Here is a 21,596-nt window from a genome sequence, read left to right as displayed (position 1 = left end):
ATATACATAGTCTTCTTGGGGTGCCCGGTTTATAGAGGCAGGAAGATTGTAGACTGTATAAAGGACGAAGTAGGTCGGCGACTTTTTCGATATAAAAACAATTAATTTGAAGCTTCAGAGTATAGTAAGATGACGTCGCGGGTTAAAATGATCGAATAACTAAGCTGTTTGGATGTAAAACATATTGGAGGGTACTGCATTGGCTGTGTATATTAAGCTGATCTCACTAACACATCCTACTTTTTGTATGTTTTAGGTAACGTCCATAGTTTTTGGCTTCGATTTCTTTTGTCTTCTTTTTGTGCCTGTGCACATATACACATACACTCACTCTACACGTAAACTAGTTCGCAACGATACCGTCGATAATATTACAATTAATGGTAATCATATTATAGAAATGCTTGTACATCCTTTCAGCAATTTAAGGTGTACTTAGCTTGGCATCGTTGCCTGTCTGTTTTAATCACACGGAGGAAAAAAAATCCATAAATTTTACTGTTAGATCGCATCGAATAGCTATAGTGATAGATCATCATTTCTGTCCAGTTGAGAAAGACCTGACTATACTATTGGTATGGTATGCTCCAAAGCAACAGTGTTACCAATCACTTCAGGCATTCACAATGTGATAGTAATGAAAGCTATTCGGTATTGCCATACGATAATGTCTTAGTTTCAGATTCAGTTTTGTCATTTACAACAAATATTCAGCCATCTAATCTGCTGTATATATATATATATATATATATATAATAGTCGTTCTTTTTTAACCTATCACTGAGTTAACCATATCCTGCATCGAAACCTGTGTTACACTTCACGTATGTTTTCACTGTTGAAAACGGGGCCATCATAAGTTCTCCAGCCGCACGGCTATTTCAAAGGCTCCTTTTAATAGGTTATATAATAAAAATCACTTGGTTAATTATACCGTAGAAATTGTGTGCTTCTTGACTCCTTTCTTACCAATTGTGTCTGCCTGAGTTGCACGTCCTGGCGTTCTGAGAATAGCCCTTCTTTCATTGGCCTAATACTATCTCGTTTTTACCATCGCCGTCACACTGAATGGAGACCATTCGTCTCGTAAAAACTCAACAAATTAGATTTCTGTCAAATTGAATCGCTTTCACCAGTGGCTTTCGCGTCGCCTGGCAAACGCACGTCGCGAGTAAGGATTGGTTAATAGCTGACTGTTCCGTTCTGCCCTTTGACGAATCCGAGGGGTATCTAAGACGTGTACGTTAAGTGCGGCGCACCGGGGCACCCCTCAGCGCAAGGTACCCTAAGCAAGAAGTAAACGCAGCGTTTTAATTGAGGCTGTTAGATGCCATTTTTGTGCTGCGGGAGAGTGATGCCGATCAGTCCCAGCTGGAGTTAGGATGATCTCCTGAGATGACGCGAAACTCTCAAGACAACGATGAAGTAGGGAAAGCGTACGTCGGACACACCGGTCAAAACCGATTCGTCCGCGCACGTGATGCAACGAGGATAGTCACTTTCTATCATATTGCCTCAGTAGAGAAAGATACGTTTGAAATCTTCCTTGCTTTCTTACAGTGAATTTGTGTGCGTGTAAAGTAACTGCTTTTGCAGGAAAATTATGTAAATATCGGGTTGTGGAAAAAGTAACCGTTTCTCTAGGTAGATGACGTTAAGACCACATTATTCAAGTAATTTAAGTTGTGTCGCGTCAGGTCGGGGACAGAGTCCTTTGAAAGCTGAGATTTAACAGCGATGCAAAATCCCTTATTCAGATTTAAAATAGAGCGCCTTGAAGATAAGTAAAATCACTATACTTTACAATGTTATCACTATATTATGATACGAGATGCTACTCAGGCCTATAAAAAAAATGATACTGTTTATGGTCAGGCTAGGTTATCGCATGAAATGGCCCAGGGGTGGCTGTGCTACTTGATTTCGATGTGAAAAATCCTCCATGTAGTAGTCTGCGAATTATGAAAGAGTTTTTGAATCACTGCGAAAATCGGGCAAGACTGGCACATGAATAGTTATGACATCGTCAAGGGACCAAGCATTCACCGCCGAAGAGTTTTAAACCATTTGAGAAAAGTTGGCTACAAGAAGAGGATCAATGTTTAGGTACTATAGGAACTGACGTTAAAAAACTTACTCGGTCGTAATTTCCATTTGCGATGGGAACCTCAACGGGAACGCAATGAAATCAAGCCGCTTCTAAACAGGTTGACGGTTACGAATGACAAAAGGTCGATTACAAGCAATAGTAGTAGAAAAAAAAAACATAACAATGCCAGACCACATGCATTTTTAGCTATCCAGCAAGTACTGAGAGAATTTGGACGGGTCATTTTAGTGTATCTCTCGTATCGTGCGGTTCATGCATCATCAGGTTATCAATTGTTTCGGCCTATATAAAGCTCCCTCAATGGACTTTATTTAGTTTCAATGGAACGATGCAAAAAATCACTCGTCAAAATTTTTTTCCCATGTTTTACAGTGATGAAATCATGGTGTTGCCAGAAAAATTATAGAAGGTTACCCATAATGATTGCCTATATTTAGTTTAGTAGTACTGTTTTACAACAGAAAAAAATTGTCAAAATTTGGCTGAAAACCGTTCATAATTTTTTCGGCCAGTTACGTATAATATTGCTGCGAAGGAAAAAAAAAGAGCTATGTTTTTTCATAGTGTGAGGGAATTGGCTAGTTCTGTGTGAAAACTCCACGATCGAGATTTTTCAAAAAGTTTCAGTATCGTAATTAAGGGCTTAAAACATAACGTAAAAAGTAGTTGGTGAATATTATATAGTACCGAAGTATAAATAATCAGTGATGAAGCTGGATATCACAGTATGGCACTACAGCCCTATGGGACATGGACTGCTGCTAAATATTGTATAATAAACCTGTATGTTACATTGCTTCAGAGTACCCGGATCGCTTGTTGAAATATTGTACAGATGCTTGAAGTTGGTTGTAGGAGGCACAGCTTAGTTAATATGTATCATTGTATTCGCACATCAACTGAGAAATTTATTGAACCGTGCTCTCAGTCTTGGTTGCAACATTGTGTTCTCCAACACTTCAGCGCACTGCAATAATGGCTACTCTTCCTCTCTCCGGTACACTTTCACCCATACACAAACGCATACATTTAATCCTATATCGTCTTCAATCTGCTTTGGCCTCGAAACGTTTTCTCCAACGAAGGCCCCGAAAATCAGAACGTTAGTCATAAATTAGGATTAGTCCTACGCTGGTGTAGCCGCGATTGCTGACGTGGCCTTGTATGTGCTTACCAGGACCGTCCCTCTGGGGTTTATAAGAGATCGGTCTGCTAGGTTCTAGACGCTTACAGGTCCACGCCCTCGCAAGATTTGGATGGTCGGTCCGGCAACACAAAAAGGGTTATAGCCGGCGTTCTTAGCATCGCACCCTACGACATCATTGCTGTACAGTGTTCGAACATCGGGATATCGGCACGGACGGCTGCGGAACAGAGGACGACAACGTCGACATTATGCTCTGGAGTCGAGCGGCGGCGGCATCCAACTGCTCTCCTATATAGGCTTATTAGCCGACTCTCTATCCAGAACTGGCGAACATTTGAACGATCTTCAAATGCTTCACCAAGTTTACTGGCTAGCTTACATATCGATTAATGGCGCTCAATTTATAAATAGGTCGTGTTTGTTTGGGAAAGTTTCTAGCTTCGTACATTTCGCAGTTAGGATTCGCTTTCTATCGATCGATGTCATCTTCGGTTATTTTCTACGAAAAGCCTTTCCGATCTTTTCGAAAAAAGGCATCAACATCAGCGTTAGGGTGGCGATTGTCATCGACTTTGTCGTGCTGGCTTGGACCGTGCTGCAGGCTCGATCCACCCAATTCAGGAAAAATGGCCTCCACTACTGTGTGCACGATATCCTTATCCTTCTGGATAGCTGTTCTGTTTGCGACGCTGAATAGCAGAGGGTTCATGGCATCCGATGTGCCTGTGTGTAAAAAAGGAAAATTGCTTACGTACGATAAGGGGTAGTCGAGGCTGGGTAGATGTACTGCCAGGCATCAAGTAAAGATGAGACGGAATGGTCACTGGATCGAGAGAAACTAAGTACCGACAAGGCCATCTCTGATGGTATTTGTTTCGTGTCGTGGTCCATGTTACAGCTGTTTCCTACACGAGGTGTTGCCTGTCTGTAGGATTGCTTGTTTAAGATATTTCGCTCTCTACAGTCGAATGCGAGTAGTTTTTAGTCCAGCCATATCGTGCATCTTACTAGGCGTATTATATTTACAATTAGTTATATATTGCTATCTAGATTTAACACTGGAAAGTATTTGAAAAGTAAGGTTTAGCAATAGAAACTCATGACAACGTTTGGCAGAAGCTTAGGAAATGTATGTAAATATCAGGTATGTATAATCTATTCCTAAGTGAAATAGAAAAGATTAACTTGCGGTTGATAAGATCAAGGCCGCGTTATTGGGCATCGCTTTTCAAACAGAATCTCATTGTTGATCAGTACATCGACTCTCGAAAAGCTTAAACTATAACCTTCACAAAATTTATTTGGAAAATGTTGAGTAATACTTTTTAAACAGGTTTGAACAAATCCTACAGTTCGAAGTCGTATGCGAAATAACAATGAACGAGTAAGTAGTTTTATACCAATTTCAAAAAGTTCACACGTGAAACTGACTTTTAGGTCTCCTAGCGAAGCAATATTACCTTGTATGATCCAGCTGGCCAAGTGTACGGCTAGGTTCCATTATAAAACTAGACATCTGAAATTGGTACATGAAGCTGTGCACTGCAGCATGTACGTGAAAGCCAGGGACGTATCAGGAAGGGCATAATTCCAGACCACACAACGCTTCGTAATCTACTTTCCCTTCTTGAGACTGTTCAAATCAAGGAATGCTGCCGCAACCACCCATATACGTCTTTGTGTCATTAAATATTTTCTTGGGTTTCTACCTACCTACCTACATAGTTTCCGCTTTTTCCACTTGTAGGCTTGATGCCGGACAGTCAAGTATACCGTGCCACTGCGTCCTGTCCGGCGGTGCTCTCTGCTTTCGCTGTGTTTGTCCCTCGCTATATTTTACCATTTAGTCGGTCATCCTGATTCAAGTCATTCAATCTACAAAAATAAAATGAGTCCAGTTTTTGGCAATTATATTCATGTAAACGTAGCAGAAATAGCAGCACGGCACATGTGGCCTGTACCGTGGTCTGGAGGAGGACTCAGAACCTGAGGCTTAGGCAAGTTCAGTACATAGCACAATTTTGCCGAGCGAGAGAATCCGGAAGAAGATTTCCCCGCTTTCGAACCCCTCTTCCCGCGCCAGTCCTGGCTCATTCAAAAGCTCTGAAGTGGTTTGGAGCAAGATGTCGGTAGTGTGTCCTCATTCTTGCAGCTGCTAGAGCGGCCGCCACCGTCCCTACCGCCGCCGTAGCTTCAGACGCTCCTCGAGCGCCATGGGAATTGTTTTAAATGAAGCGGTGCGGTTTTTGGAACAGCGCATCGGCAAATAACAGGCGGGCGGTGCCGAGACATCCGAACAGGAGAACTCAAGCAAAGGAGTCACAAAGGCGAAGCACGAAAGCAGTCTTAAAAGAGGGGGGTAGAAGTAAGCGGCTATCAAAAGAAGAAGGCAGGAAAAGGTTGCTAACCGAAAACTCTGAAGGCGGGAACGCCAAGAACGTGCCACAATAACACCAAGAGTCACCTTCTTCTTTAACAGGGGAAAACGATGAAAACGTCAGAGGTTAATTACCTATACGGAAAGAAAAAGTGAAATTAATGTCGACCTTCCACTGGTAGACATCGATCTTCAATTTGGTTACTGTCGTTAGCGGGCTGGTTCAGGTAAAAGTGTAGGACGCGCTTATCGAACATGGCGATGGCATCAGAAAGAAACTAATTTTTCTACCATTGTTGGTGTGATTACTAAAAAGGGACAAATAGGACTTTGCTAACGAGCGTTTTCTCCAACGTTCGCTACTACAACTTAATTCATGTACAAACGTTTTCGTACATGTTCCGTTTATGTTGAAACGTGATATAAACTAACTTAATTTCGTAACTAAGAGCTTTTCGTTGCTCCTAAAGAAAAAAGGTTCAAATGCATCTAAGAGGTGATATCCCTCGTACGATGTATTAAGGATTTTATATTGTTAGTTTGTGAATCAAACAAGTTTCACTATGTGCTCTTTAATGTAGTTTTCATATACGAAACATAGGGCCAAGTCCCGTACCACAGCCAATGTCTCATCTCTATAATTTGGCGACCTTATACCGACTGCATTTGTTATTTCATTCACCGTAACCAGGTAGTTAAAGTTGTACCGGCGCAATGAACTCGAACGACACTCAGAAAAGAACAGCTTGAATGGATCCACTTTCTGCCGAATAGTAACTTCGCATTTTTAGGCTGACTAATGTGATTTGCAACAGGAGATCCATGACGAACCGAAACTGATTTGTTTAACGGGTAGGTTATAGGGAATCCGATTCCTATAAAGGACGAACGCAACCGGACGGCATTGCCTAGACTGCGCTAGTGTGCTATGGACATTCGCCAATCCCTAAAAAGCATTCCAGGAAGTACGTCGAAATGTAATCGCATCGTATAGGCATATCCTTGAATTTCCTAGGGGCATGTACACATGCAAAAGCGGCGATCAACGACGGGCTTGTTTGACGGGCGTTCTCGCTACGAGGCTGAATGATCCAGAAATAAGGATTTTAGTTTTACGTTGTACGTTTGTCAGGTCTCGATGTGCAAATAAACCGTTTTATTCTTTGACAAGAATCTAAACAGTGGACACAATTATATAAAGATGTTCACCAAGGCGCATACGATATGTTAAACATAACTAATTATCATTGTTAATTGATATTATTAATAGGATTTTGCAGAAAAGTAAATATAATATAACGAGAATATATTCCCAACCAACTTAGTAAACTATGTAGTTAAAAGCGTTGACGATGAATCCTATCATGAGTTGAATTGCTACATAGTATCTGAAGTTCTCACAAAATCAGTCTCAAAATCTTCGTAACAAAACTTCAGATTCAAAAAATAGCCTTGTTACTCTACACAGTAAGCATAGCTACACGGCTAGTTAAAAGCAGTGGCATAAGAGAAACTTTGTGCTACAGACGTATATTACGTTGTAGTTTTCAGCTCAGCACTCCACTCGACCCTAAAGACCCGCATTCCTCTCCGGAAAACCTTTCTGTTCGTTACCGTCTACCATCCGTTACGTAAATGGCCGGCCCGCCTACTGTTTGTCTGAGTGCTTGCTTCTGTCGCTGGCAACCTTTGTCTCGCTTATCTTCTTCGCTGACGACTGCTACACCGAGCACTGCCAGATCCGTGCGCACCTTGTATCATCTCCTTTTCTTTTTTCGCCAGTCAGACGGCAGTAATAGTCGCAACGTTATCCTCGCTGAATCATTGGCCTCTTTGGGCTCCTACCACGTAGCCCAGAACGGCCCCCGCACGTCTAAGCTGATGGGCGGGAGAGGGGTGAAGGGTAAACACCTAACACCGCTGCTTCCCAAGTGTGAGCGAGAAGTGCAACTTCGCGGGAATGCGACCGATCGTTGCGATGCAAGATACAGTAGCATGCTTTTTATCGCCGTCCTGAATTGCGGGAACTTAGCGCTACGTCGGACGCGGCAACCGGACTTACTGCACCACCGATAATCGCGTAAATAAAGAGATGCTACTCAACGCAAACTACCATACACAGCAGTAAGGCCAAAGAGGATACTCGATTTGGGCTCTGCTCCTCATTCTATTTGTGGTTCATACAAAATGCATTTATACATACACATTAGGAGGCAAGCAGACAAATTCAACTCTCACACAGTGGAGTCAGGCCGAAGTATTAAAAATATGCCGTGATGAAAGCAATTCAAGTTGAGAAGAAGTCGAACATTATTTCACACACAAAACACAAAACTACTATGAAAGCATTTTTGCTTTGATGCATGTGCGTTATATTATAGATAATAATGTACTATATATTGGTAGTAGTAAATGTATTTTTTTGACTAGTCACTGAGCTAGCGACCGTCGAAATTAACCTTTTTCATACGTTCAAAGTGAATTCGAATCGTGGTCTTATTCTCGTGGAAAATAACATATTTAATCCCCTGGGACGCTCTTAAAAACTTTTTGCCCAAGAGCATGCGCCGTTAGCAGTAAAGTTGAACTTCGGATGTGATCGTTTCAATGCTAATTTAACTTAGTTAATTTATGCCTTAGGTCATCGACTTAGGTTTCGCAGCCGAAATCACTACGAAATGACGTACCTAACTTTAACACAAGGCGTTTTAGTATATATTACATTTTTGCTTTATTCCAATATCGACTTTGAGCTTGTGACATGTTTGCACCTATTGGACTATATATATATCCAAAAGTAAGTGCAGTTAGACCAGTAGCCTAGAAGGACCATTTCAATGAAAGTAAATCTGCAGATTCGGGCAGCCTGGCTAAAGTGTAGTCCGCTGTTTGTTCTAGGGACACCGACTGTACGATCGTTGAAAGCAATAATAGGCAAATCCGCTTTGCGTGATGCTTGCTTTGTGGTTTCGGCTGTCTTTTGTATAGGGTGCCCTTCAGCCGGCCTTTGCGGCCTAATCTTATGCCTATTCCATTTAATAGGCTCGATAGCCTTAGGACACCAACTAACAACTTTATTCAACAATTAAGAATGCTTAGTCCAGACCATTTGATATTTTTTTGCTTGTGGTGCATGTCTAGCGTAAAGGACAGCGCTGTGTAGTCATTGTGTCCAGTCTCGAGACCCAGCTAAACGATGCGCGTATACGATTTGTAAAAGGTTAACTTCTGCAGCTATTGTTAGCCTATTGGTCGCTTGTATTTGCTAAAAGGGCAACAAACAGTATCCTGTTGCGAAGAGTACGATAGTGAAATGTTGCATTTTTTTTTTTATCCATAATTTATTATTTGCCTTTTTCTATTCGATTGCTTTTTTTAGTTTCCTCATGTTGGCATTTTGCCTAGATTTTGCAATTTGAACTCAAAAACAAAAGATGCTATAGGACATAGGTTATATTGTTGAAAGGCGTATCCGTAGGACCGCAGAAGCTGGAACAGCTCCATTTTTTCCTTCAGTTTTCTAGAAACGTTCTCACCTAAATGCGGTCAACGACAACGTTCGTCGCCGGATGTCTCTTGAGAGTGTCTGATAGTGAGCGGAATTAATAAATAATGGTTATTCGCTTTAAGAGGTAATGTAAATACCTGAAAAATTCTTTTAGTACTAACAGTTGACATCTTAAAAACAAGGGCGCCGTTATGCTTGATCTTAGAACCGGGATTTACAAAAACCGATTGTGTTTCATTGAGCGATTGGTAAAGAGAGTGAGGTCAACATAATCTTGATTCAAACATAATGTTCATCTTAACAGACCAATAAGGTATTGTTCAGAGGAACGGCTAGAAGTCAATTTTTGACTTTTCTTTTGTCAAACTGTAAATATTTGTCTCAGAAGATCACGGCTTGATTATTACACTGAGCCCTGCTTACGGATTATAAAATGATCGGTCAGCACACTATTGTCACCGGCAAACAGAGATACTTACTTCACGTCGTCAAAAATTTTATAAGGCCCTTCGAAGAACGCTGAGCCATCACATATATCGTATCACATATTAATGTGATCTCACATAAAACTGAGTGCTCCCGATCTCGTTGTAACAATGCAACGACAATGTTTGTATAACGGTGGGTCAAACTTTTCCTCGTAATTTTGCTCGATTCGAAATTCAGTTTGAATCTAGCGAACGTTGGAACGTCATCATTCGTCGACCGGATTGCCGTATTTATCACCGGAATATAGAACTGTTCTACATACTGATTCTACATTGGCCAAAAGGATACCTTCCATATTAGGCTTCGATAAATCTTCGCCTGTTGTAAGTTCGAACTTTGCCATTTAACTTAATCGCACGTTTTCATCTGAGTTCATAGGTTCCTTCGAAGCATCACGCGGAAGATATATCCTTTAACGTCCTCCGAGGTTATTTCAAGTAATTGACATAGCTGAGGATATATAACTTATCGATGTAGAGTATTTCGGGATCACACAGTATTGAACACGGCGGCAACCTTATATAAAGCACATAATCAGAAACAAGCTAGTCTTGTATCGTCAAATAAATGATTGTAACTTTTACTTCTAGCTCCTGCCTACGTAGCACCTGCATTCAGCTCGATAGTACTTTTTTTTTATTCATTCTCTATGATCTAACGGATTTACGCTAGTCAGAAAGGATTGAATGATGTTAATCGTTATGACGTAACATCAACTATAGTGAAATTAATTCCTATTGATGAGCCTAAACAGAAGGCTGTTTGTTCGCTAAAATTATAGATTGAAAGAGAAGTAAAGAATACGTAACTGGCGCAAACGTGGTAATACACAGTTATGATCAGTTGTCGATAATATTCAACAAACGTAATAATATATATATATATATATATATATATATATATATATATATATATATATATATCCTGTATTTTTTCGGTAATGAAGGTTGACATTATACAAATAAACATAGCCGCGTAATTATAGCAACAAAAAAAATTGCATCGTTTTACACGTTATATAGTCTTATACTAGACTAGTACTTTCCCATGGCCTTAGGCATTTTCTTGCAGAACACCTGCAATCGCTTTACGTTAGTGAAAACTGTTTTTGACATTAAGAGGTTTTTGTTGTTTTATAGATCCAGCACTTTAGGAAGAACGTCGATGTCCAAGGTGATGAAATATGTTTCCCTAGACAAAGACGACTCTGCACAACTGGGCACTCTGTCGTATTTGTTTGAGTGACAAAAATTAATACTTTTTCGATTGAGTAATAATTTCTGACACACATTTATTCGTACCGAAATTAATACAGAGAAAAAAAAAAAAAGTCTTGTGATAAAGTAAATGATAAGCAAGGATGCACGAGTAATCTGTAAAGTTGCGGTCATAACTACATATCTAACTATTCCATTCTGCTTTCAAAATACTACTGCCAACATGATTGCTTGCCTATGTGCTGGTACTGCTAAAAGGGTACAGAGTCAATACAAATAACTACTTCCAACTACTGCATTCTGAAAGTAACCAGCTGATGATTATAAAAAGGTATATCATTTACGATAACAACCTGTAACGTTATAGGATGAATTAGAAAATCCACGGAGCTTTCCCTGTCAGTGTTTTATAAGACCTGAATGCCCAACAGGATCAGGCGGAAAGCGATGAAATTTATCGGCATTTTTCTAATGACATGTCTTAGTATTTGCAGCAGACTTCCTCCACGTCTAGCATTTAGACGATCCACTCGAAAACGTTATATCAATCTATTAACTTAACATACAGATACAGAAGTGAAACAGATTGGATCCCGGACGCCTTGGCGGGTCTTTCGCAGTTGCTAATTCCGATACACCGTAAATTTCCCATTGACCGGGTACAATGCAATATTTATTCGTTTCTAAAAACTTGCTTAGGTGACAGAGGGCACTCAGAATGTTCTCAAGTCAAGTCGAGTATATTCTCAGCAAATTATAGATCACTGTCAAACTAATCAGCATATGTTGTATAAACAAAATTTCGAAATAAGCAAAACGATGTATATGCATTATTCCGAATCTATGTAAGCAGACTACTATAGGAGCCAAAGTTTAACCCAGCAGTCTTACAATTCTAGTCTTTTTCTCTAGCTACGACGCCTAGTCACACCAGCCACAAATACTTGGATCTTGGAGAGAAAGTAATGTGTGAATGTAACGTATTATTATTGAAAATAACTAAAGAATAATTAATGGCGTTATATGCTATCAATAATATATACACATATTTTGTATTTCCGTACTGTGTTCACAGTATGAGAAGGCTTCACGATTCATATTTTCCAAAATTGTCAAATGTAACCCAACATTAAAACCAATAGCTGCGTCAGAAACAGTAACATACGCGACAAGACATTATACCATTGTATAAGGATCGGACACTAAGCCTGCGACGAATGCGGTGTCGCTATTCAGAATGGATCTTACGTAAAATCGGCCAAAAATCGGGTCTCCTAAAGGGGAGATAAGCATTTAACAACTTTCCCATGACAAATCCATTTAGACGTCTAGCTTTTTTAGAAACGTGTTGTACCTGGCTAACCGTTTTTCAGCCTAATTTTCCCAATTGTTCTATTTGGCAGTGTTGTATTAGTCCAAGTAAGTCTACAAGATACTAATGGGTGTTAAAAGGTTCGTCAAGTCTCGTTCGTCAGTATTAACCCAGCGTGGTCTTTCCTATTCATAACATTTCTCATGAAACATTCGTGGCGTATTTTTTTGTAGACTATGCAAGCATTCCTATATGAAACTGATTCATATTCAGTTGCCTAATCCAAACCAAATTCTCTCATTCGTAGGTATATTCTCAGCAAATTATAGATCACTGTCAAACTATACAAAGCATCTGCATAGATCAACGGAAAACAATTTGGGCCGCATTTTCGAGAACACGTACGTCGTGTTGCAAGCGGCAGATACATAAGGGATTTCGACCTTCTTGATCGTCTGAGGGAGATCTCGATCATAAATTTATATTGACAGAGTTCTTCAATCCTTAGCAATGGATTATGTATATGGCGGAATGTGAGCTTATCAATCATCTGAGCATGCAAAATACTCAATGCTTTTTTTGCATGGAAGGCTTACTCACAAGAGGAAGAACTTAGTACAATCGCAAATTCTACGGACATTTATTTAGTTCCTCCCAGTATCACACCAAATTCTTCGTTCAGACTTCTATAGTCATGTAAGTAGAACATGATGCATTAGGGAAGTCTTAACAGGCACCGTTATTTGGGTAGCTAGCAAGCATCGCTTGAAGTGCATTCCCATGGGCATGGGGCCATCCCATGTTTTAGCTAATAGCACTTCTAAACTCTGAAAAATAGTTCTACCGCTGAGCCTCTGAGCCAGGCGAGTGTTTTGCAAAAGTCTATGTCCACTCCGGTCGTGGAACCTGCGAATGGGCCTCATCCGCAACGAAATAGATGAACGCTCTTCGTATTTCGCCAATACCACCAATGATCGAGGCTGCTGAAGGAAAAATAGAAAATAGAAAAGTGGCACTTGAAATAGATGGTAACCATCAGGTACGAGAATTATTTGATACTCTATTAGGATAGCAAGTGCTTTGAATGAATAAATTCTACATAGATGTAAACATTCGCTGCTTTAAACACCATATGAGAATTTGCGCAGTAGATGAGCGAGGGAAAGTATTTTGTTTGGTGTTCAGTATGGCTAGCGATTGAAGTTCCTGAGCCACTTGCAGGAATGGAGGAAAATACAGACTCGCTAAATAAAAGAGATGGACAATGAAGTGAATTCCTCCCTTTGGTTTTAACGCCATGAATCCAATGAGGTCATCGAACCACACTGGAATAATAACTGAAGTTTTAGCTATTCTTCACGTTATGCGTACGTCTATAAGGATAGTCACGTTTAGTGGCGAAACCAAAAATTGTTATCTCCCGAGTAAACAGATTGACTCGAAGCTTATATTTGGCTTGTCAAAGGGATTTACTCAAGCCACAGCGAGGCTGTTTAGAAGCTCTTACGAAAAAAAAAAAGTTTGCTATGTACTTCATTGACTTTCCGCCTTCTGCTAGTCTCTTTTCCCTTTAAATACGATAATACTAAACAGTAAGTTAGATTTTCTAAGTTTCGATGCATGAAATTTTCCACGTAAAAAACAGAAATAATTAGATATTTTTGTCTATGCATACATATTGCGTTCGAAGCACTCGCAGTATTCGTTTCAGATGGACGCAAGAACATTTGATAGCACAGTGGCTAAATTATAGTGAGCTGTCACGCATTAACGATAAAACATCTAGATTAAATAATCTTGTTAAATTACCGAAAGAATAATATCACTTTTATATGCTTGTTGTATGAGGTTGCTTCAATGAAACTTCAAAGGATGAGTGCAGGCGATCCACTGTACGGCTCCCTTGCGCATCGGAATGGTCAGTAATCCCTGACGAGGCTTCTTTATGACGTGGGCCAATTTGTGTGTTAAACGCGTGACTGTTGATAATACCGGAGTTATGGGAGAGCTGCTTAGCCATGCGGCGTGCACTTTTCCTCGGATAATATATGGTGTTCCTGCAAAGTCGATCCAACGTGACGCAGGTGTTAGCGATGTCAAGGCTCTTGAAGCTATTTACCTCAGTTCAAGTACAAGCCTATATTGGGTTAGTGTATTCGTAATACTGAAGCTAAGCCATGTACTAACTCTGACAAGATATATGCACACGAAATTGTTGCTACTTGTTCGTGTAGCTTCTGGAGACCGTTATATGTCGAGCAGTGCAGATCATTAGTAGGTGCTAACTGAAATACTTTAAACAGAAATTTTGATAAAATAATTTAAAAGGGCAGGGTACCATAACTAATGACATGAATTAATAATATTTGAGTCTTGATAACTGCCATGCTTGAGAACAGGTCTACAGTCGAATGTTTTGCTATATTTTCGTTTATGTGCTTGCTTTTCTTTTTACTGACAGGGAATAGCAGCTAATTTCCTTGATCGATACGCCCATATTAGAATTTACAATGAAGGTTTTGTAAAAAAAATCAAGCTGTAGAGGATGATAATTACTTAGTATGCAGCAAAGGGTCGTAGTATTTTTACGCTTTGTAGGTTTTCAAATACAGTACATAGAGCTCTCAGGGGTAAGTTATTTTAGTGGTTATGGAATAAACCATGTATATACCTGAACTCCAAGGCCGGTCAATGTGGCTTTGTCTGTTCACTGAAGTAGATCCGTACAAAAATTGGTACGAAAAATGACAGTTATGAGTGAGTGATGCACTCGAATACGAACCTCAAAATGTATAGAGGGAGCATAGACACCGTCCGCATAACCGAAGACGCTCAAAGGTTGCTGCACTCGGCCGCGTACTGCATGATATGAAACTGTGATGACATCCATTGATACATAAAATAAAGACAAACGTAAGGCGTAATATTTGACTACGATAGTATGTTAACTGTTCAGTTGTACAGGGCAAGCAGACTTGCTTAAAAAGTACATTTGTATAACATTCTTGCTTTAACACGACAGGTGAAATATTAATACCAATAATGTATTTTACAGGTTTTAATGAAGTATCATTAGGCCTAAGGCCTAGTCAAGCTTCACCTGGATGGCGAATGCTGGTCGGTTCATAGCGTGTCAAGGCCTTTTCTTTGCGCTACCCTCCCAGGACATGTTGGAGCGGGCAAATTTTCACGAAGAATACACCTTAACAATACAAAAAAAAAAACTTGTGTGCGAATCGAAACTTGCAGAAAAAATGAGAGCAGTTTAGATGCCAATAGTACGACTAGCCGATAATATAGCCGTCTACTGCAATATGCTGTTTCTGCTTCTTCAGAGTCACATATTGTGTTCTTAATCTTAACATCTCCGTTTTGTTCAGTGCAACGTAAGGCGTTAGTGAATCTAAATCAATTCTGGATCGACTCCATCATTAATAATAGTGTTCAGGTGAGAATCATTGAAGCAGGAAAACTAAGGCAGCTAGAAGATCTGCCACTATTTATTCCTGCACATCTTAAAGAAGCGCATAAGTATTTTAAAGCATTTAGCTCTAATGATGAACGTGACAACAATGGAGTAATCTAGCGGTGTATGATAGCCTTTGAAGTGAGATTTGAGGAACATATTATGGACGGTTGTCTCACTGTCGATGCTCACAAGCAATCACCTCCATGCCTGCTACACAATTCGTCGTCCTAGCTCGCCCATCTTTCTGACGTAAAAGAGCCACCATAGCCCCAGCCCTCTGTCAGCCAGCCTCCGACGATAAGGCTGGTACAATGTTCTACAGTAAAGAGATAAACAGTAACAACATGTAAAAGTCATACATCACATAACATCTCCACTTCTTCATTTTCCTTAGCTATGTTGGAACTACGCATTTAGTGCATATTTTAGCATAACTAGGCCAAACAAATTTGTGCACCATGTAAAATACATGCAACATACATCAAGTATTAGGTAAGACTATGCAATTGCGAAACCAAGTGGTTGTTGCCACTCGACCTTATGGTAACGATTAATACCGCACATGCGCAATGTCTGACCGCTCTTACCTACGAACACGAGGACCTATTTACGTATTTTTTGTGCACTATGGCACAACCGGCGCCGTCCAAAAGCACTATGTCATTCCCCTGAATCTGACCGTATTATATCTTATCTACTTAATACATACTCATACGAACTCAAAACCCCAATTGATGCAGCTGTTCCATCAAACGTTTTACTATTTCTAGTTACTGTACTAAATATTGTCCATACCACTGCAGTATTCCACTGTGGTTCATTTACCGCCTTGCCTATTTCACTAAACCCGGTGCGTTGCTTAATCGTTAGATTCCTTTATTGTGCCACCTCATTACCCTCTATTAGCAATTGGATTCAGGATTCAGGTGCTTTGATTTAGATATCGCCTTATCGTGTTAGCTCATGTTGTGGTCACAGAGCATTTGCTCTGACCTTTCGTATGGATTCCTATGATCCTATTGCGATTAAGCCCTTACTGTGCTACATCTTACCCGAAAGGCGTTTCGAGACTACTCAGCTCTCTCAGAATGAGACTGACCTTGGCTTTCGAAATTCGCTGTTTGTATTAGGCGGCCTAAGAAACGAAGCCAGGAAGCGATGTAAAAGCGTTCATACGTTTTACGATTTTTTGCAAAGGGCATTGTGTTAAAGTGCGTAGAAAAACAGAAAAATATCGATTTTTTTACTTCAAAAATACGACTTTCTACACATTGTGTATAATCTGTAAAACGAGGTAACGTTTGCGTTGAATATTTGACGAATTTTCAATTTTGCTGTTGGGACAACTGCTCACAAAGTTGTCTTTCATTTACACTAAAATGTATTTAGTTATTTTTTTTAAAACAATTCTCCAGAGCATTGTGTTTCCGTTATATTATTTCAGTATCCAGCCAAGACTATATGTAAAAGATTGAAAAAAAAATCATTAAAGCCATTCCGAACTTGCTGTCATACGCATCAATTTAAGACTATAGGATTAATTCTATCTAAATTGTCAAATATTCGTGCAATTTTGTTTACGGCTCTATCCAATGGCTAGTAAAATATGCGTGAAATTTTGTAAATATGAGGACAGTTGAAACATTTTTCTAGAATCTTCAACTTATTCAAAAATAGCCAAAAGTTGAAGCTTCGTCTTGAGTGTTTTTTTAGTTTTTCAAACAAGCTTTTCAAGATAAATAGGTTCAAACAAGCATAGGAAACAAACATTTCCAGGCTACTGTGCATGGATATTTTGATACTGCCTGTCTTTCTGCTTAGGCTAATTTTTAGAAATATTGTAGAACCATAAAAAAGAATTATGTTTGCCTGGCAGTCCTGCTACGTTCTTCCCATGAGAGTTATACTTGTGTTCACCCTCTTCGGCCTTCCCGACTTTCAACACAAGGCAACATACGGATAAAAGATACACGGTCGTTTGTAGCATATTTACGCAGTGTAAACGACTCACTAACTTGCCGATTGAATAGAAATCTCTCAGACGAAGACCTATAGTTGCCGATGGATTCAATCGAGAGCTTCCGACGATGTCTTTGTTGTCGACATAGAGTTCTTGACTTCGCCATGTTTGGTATAGATACACGTGCACTCACGTGCGTCCAATACACCCAGAAAGACGTAAACAGACAGTGTCCAGGGGCAAACGTCTTCGAACACTAACGCGCCGTTAAGGTCTTGGTAAATGAAATGATCCTTTAACAAAGAAGACGGTTACATCCCAAATGTTTTTCTGATTAATATTATATTTAACTGAGCGTTGTCCGGACCAGAGTTAAATCAAGAAGGTAATTTCCTTCGCATTGATTATCAGTAAAACGTTGACCATAAGCACACCCAAATCATTTGGTATAGCACAAGCAAACACAATTTAATATGGTATGAAAGGTAACAGCCAATTTTCCTGTGTCACGCTTGTGGACAAACCTAACCCCAATCTAACTCGGTTTATCGAAACGTATCGCTATTTGGCGTTTTAGCTCAAGTGTAACGTAAACTTGACCTGACATATAAAGCATTTTAGTTTTGAAGATTGGCCGCGTTTGTCCGGTGCACTCTACTAGCTGATTCTATTACATACATCAATTATTTTTTCCTATGCATAAATGATAGCAGAGGCCATATCTTTAGTGTCCTATTATTATAAGACAAATTTAAGTAATCCCTAAAAAAAAGAACTAATAGTAAAAACAATAAACCCATAGTTCTCGCTTAGAGGTCATTCAGACACTAAATTAAACAGAACGTTTATACAGCCTTCTCCATTTATTGACGCTATGCATTTTTACAGCCGTATGGTCTTTGAACTCGGGACAAGATTAAATATTGACAGGTAAGGAGGGTAGCGACTGCGTTCGAAATAGTGCAAACGATAAATGAAGGGCTCATAGTAATAGTGCCCTGATGTTTTGTTGTGGTGGGCCACAGTAAACCGCTTTCCACAGCTGCGCGATTAGAAGATTCACAGACCTATGATAACTACCTTCCGCCTTAAACGTAGCAGCTGGAACTTTGTTTAAAAAACAAGGATAATTAGCCTCAGGTAGCCAGATACTGACTGAAAAACCTTGTAAACAACCCGTAAAGGCGGTAAGCGCAAATGCACAAGTTATCTATGGCATACATATTATAAGTGCCGACAAAGCTGACGGCGTTAAGAACGCAAGAACATAACTTAAACAAGCTGATCAAAATGTGAAAACAGACGGATGGACTCCGCACGGCCTCGACAGCCAAGTCAACGCAACGAGATGATATCCTTTACCTTTAATTGGTAAGAATTTTGTGTATGCGTGTAAATCCTTAAGGTAAAGAGTTTCTACCAGTAAACTTACGTCGAAAGTTCTATTCGGCCATGAAATTGTTTCTGTAATTTCTAACTACTGGCAACATTTGGTGCATCTTGTGAACTAGCCGCAAATATCAATTATGAAACAGGCGGCTAGACATGGAATCAAAGACTTCATTAATAGTTCTACCCTTAAATACTTTATCTATTCAAATACAGAAGCTCTGCAGCTAATCTTAAATTCAACCCAGTAAATCTGACTTGGCAATACATATTTTGTATTATTAATTTAACATGAGGCATTTTCAAGAAGCTTGAACGAAACCTATAGAATACGCATTGTCCTCTACAGAAATTTAAATTCCTATTTGTTTTATCACGGGACGTCCCATGCGCCAGCAGTTTTCTGTCCGCTAATATTTTCGGTCGCAGAAGGAGCTGCTAGAAAACAACAAAATATAACGAATCCTAAATCTGTATTTGCTTGTGTATTACATTCACTTAATACAGACGAACTAAATTTGTAAAATCCTCAGGATATTACACCTCCGCAGGTTTCTGCATTACAAAAGCGTATATAAAAGTCTATTTGACGTTCTCGCCATCCGAAACGTAGATGTTTATTAATCCAGACAAAAGGACAATTTGGCTAAAGTCAAATGAAAAGGCCACATGTGGCCAGTCACTTTCGGCCTGTTTTAATCGCCCGAGTTCGACATGGCGCAATTGTGACGCATTGACGGACGTAAAATTCGAAATATTCAAGTGACGCCATTTTGACGGACGACACAAACGATAGACGATACGTAACTGTGTCTTTTTCACTCGATTAAAATATGATTACTCTATTATGAACATCTAATTTTCTTTGTAGCATTTTTTGCTACTTTAAGAGCTTCAACGAGCAATATTTATGTATGTATACGCGTACTAATCCACGTATACTGTGGACTCTATAGTATGACCCTACGGAACTTTTTTGGGCACCAGGAGGCTCTTGAGTCTCGAAAAAGCCATTATTTTTTCAAACTTGAAAAGGGTACTTGCTACTTATTTCTGTTACCTTTGCATCAGATTTATAACGGTGAGGTAACGTTGATTCTACTAATATAACGGGATTCTAATCGATTAGCGCACAAATTATGCCGATATTAGGATGAAATGTATATTTCTCCTGTCATTTCTTTGGCTTTAACAGTTTTATTTTTTTACTTAAATTTACAGCAACCATTTAGTTCTATTAAACCTGTGTTTTTTAGACACCCAATTGATGAGATACCTATGAGCCCGCTATTTTTGAGTGTAAAGAGCTCAACGTAGGGTTGTCGCGTAACGGGCAAAATTTCTCATCAAAATCAAATTTTCCATGCCAATTCTACAATAGACAATAAAATAGTTGTGAATTTAGAGGTGGGGGCAAGTGACATATCATTACCTAGAGGCAATAGCTTCCGCACGACTGTGACAGACAAAAAGAATATAGGCCGCCTTAGTGAATAATGACTGATAAATTTGCACTAATTCGATGATCTAACATAATACGTAGTTTGGTTAAATGGGAAGGGAAAAAATTTCTCCGAAGATCTGTACATTTGTGAGTTCCGACGATGCGAACCGCGGCGTAATGACCGCGTTCACAGCGTAAATCGGGAGAGAGGGAGAGAGAGAGGGTACAGGTATATGCTATTCCCACCAGTATGTTGACACAGTAAACGTACCAATTGCAATGTTGTACTCTCTGTGCCTTTGAACCAAACAATTAAACAAGTAAAACTGTCTAGCCACCACGCCTCAGAACGCTGCCGCAAACAAACTGGAGTGTCAATGTCTAACTCAAACGGAAAAAAATGAGTATAAACAGTTATCTAGGGAATGGCTTTTGGCTAAAAAACTATCGGCGCCTCAAAACCTTCGCCACAATGAACCTTTGGATGCAGTACAGCTCATAAAAAATGCACGTTATAAACTCCCATTATATCCAGTGAGTTAGTAATAGCGTTTCTTTGGCAGGTCCTTATCATACATGCTGCCTCGGTACAACCAGTGACCAAATTATGAATATTTTGTACTTTACCAAATCATTCATTCATTCAAATACTGTAAATCTGCCGAAAAATGTCTAATTTTTTGCACGCGACGCGATTAAATTTTACAAGACAGCGTTTTTATCTGACATCCGATAGCAGCGTTCTGGGTCGCTGTAAACGCAAAACCTTGCGGTTTCGTTTCATAGAAAATTTCCTTTCTTCGCCCTTTCAAAACTTACTGACGTGGTTCTAGTTATATGTAACTATTTAGTCCAATAACTTACCTAGATATTTTGCATTTGTGAATCGGTCATGATCACTATATGCTCATCAAAATAGAATTGCTTTTAGCAGATCGCGCGGCAATTTACCAAAAAGTCTTATACATTGGACCTTGACGTCTTCTCATTATGATTTTGAAAAAAACTAGCTTATGAAGCTAGTTTTCTTAATCGATTTGCGTTGAACGCTGTCTCAGTGTTATGGCTAGTAATTATCCTATATACTGAACGATGTAATCAATGGCGCAGATTTAAATTAGTTAGAAAAGTACACTCATGTTTTCTGCGATTTTTTGAAACCAAATGCCTATAT

At 39.5% G+C, this 21,596-nt stretch overlaps 2 long non-coding RNA genes across 2 annotated transcripts; one reads left to right on the top strand and one right to left on the bottom strand.

Moving 5' to 3' along the window:
* The first annotated feature begins 9,415 nt into the window (after positions 1-9,415).
* LOC111247453 (uncharacterized) lies at positions 9,416-15,355 on the top strand. Its single transcript, XR_002672123.2, has 3 exons — positions 9,416-9,954; positions 14,009-14,306; positions 15,216-15,355. It is a non-coding gene; the product is annotated as an uncharacterized LOC111247453 (long non-coding RNA).
* LOC147756683 (uncharacterized) lies at positions 14,105-15,362 on the bottom strand. Its single transcript, XR_015323905.1, has 3 exons — positions 15,261-15,362; positions 14,943-15,034; positions 14,105-14,217 (listed from the first exon to the last, which is right to left on the bottom strand). It is a non-coding gene; the product is annotated as an uncharacterized LOC147756683 (long non-coding RNA).
* Positions 15,363-21,596: the final 6,234 nt, after the last annotated feature.

This window comes from Varroa destructor, unplaced genomic scaffold, assembly GCF_002443255.2.
Source record: "Varroa destructor unplaced genomic scaffold, Vdes_3.0 BEIS01000003.1, whole genome shotgun sequence".
In the NCBI taxonomy this organism is placed as follows: domain Eukaryota; kingdom Metazoa; phylum Arthropoda; class Arachnida; order Mesostigmata; family Varroidae; genus Varroa; species Varroa destructor.
This window is presented reverse-complemented; position numbering and strand designations above follow the sequence as displayed.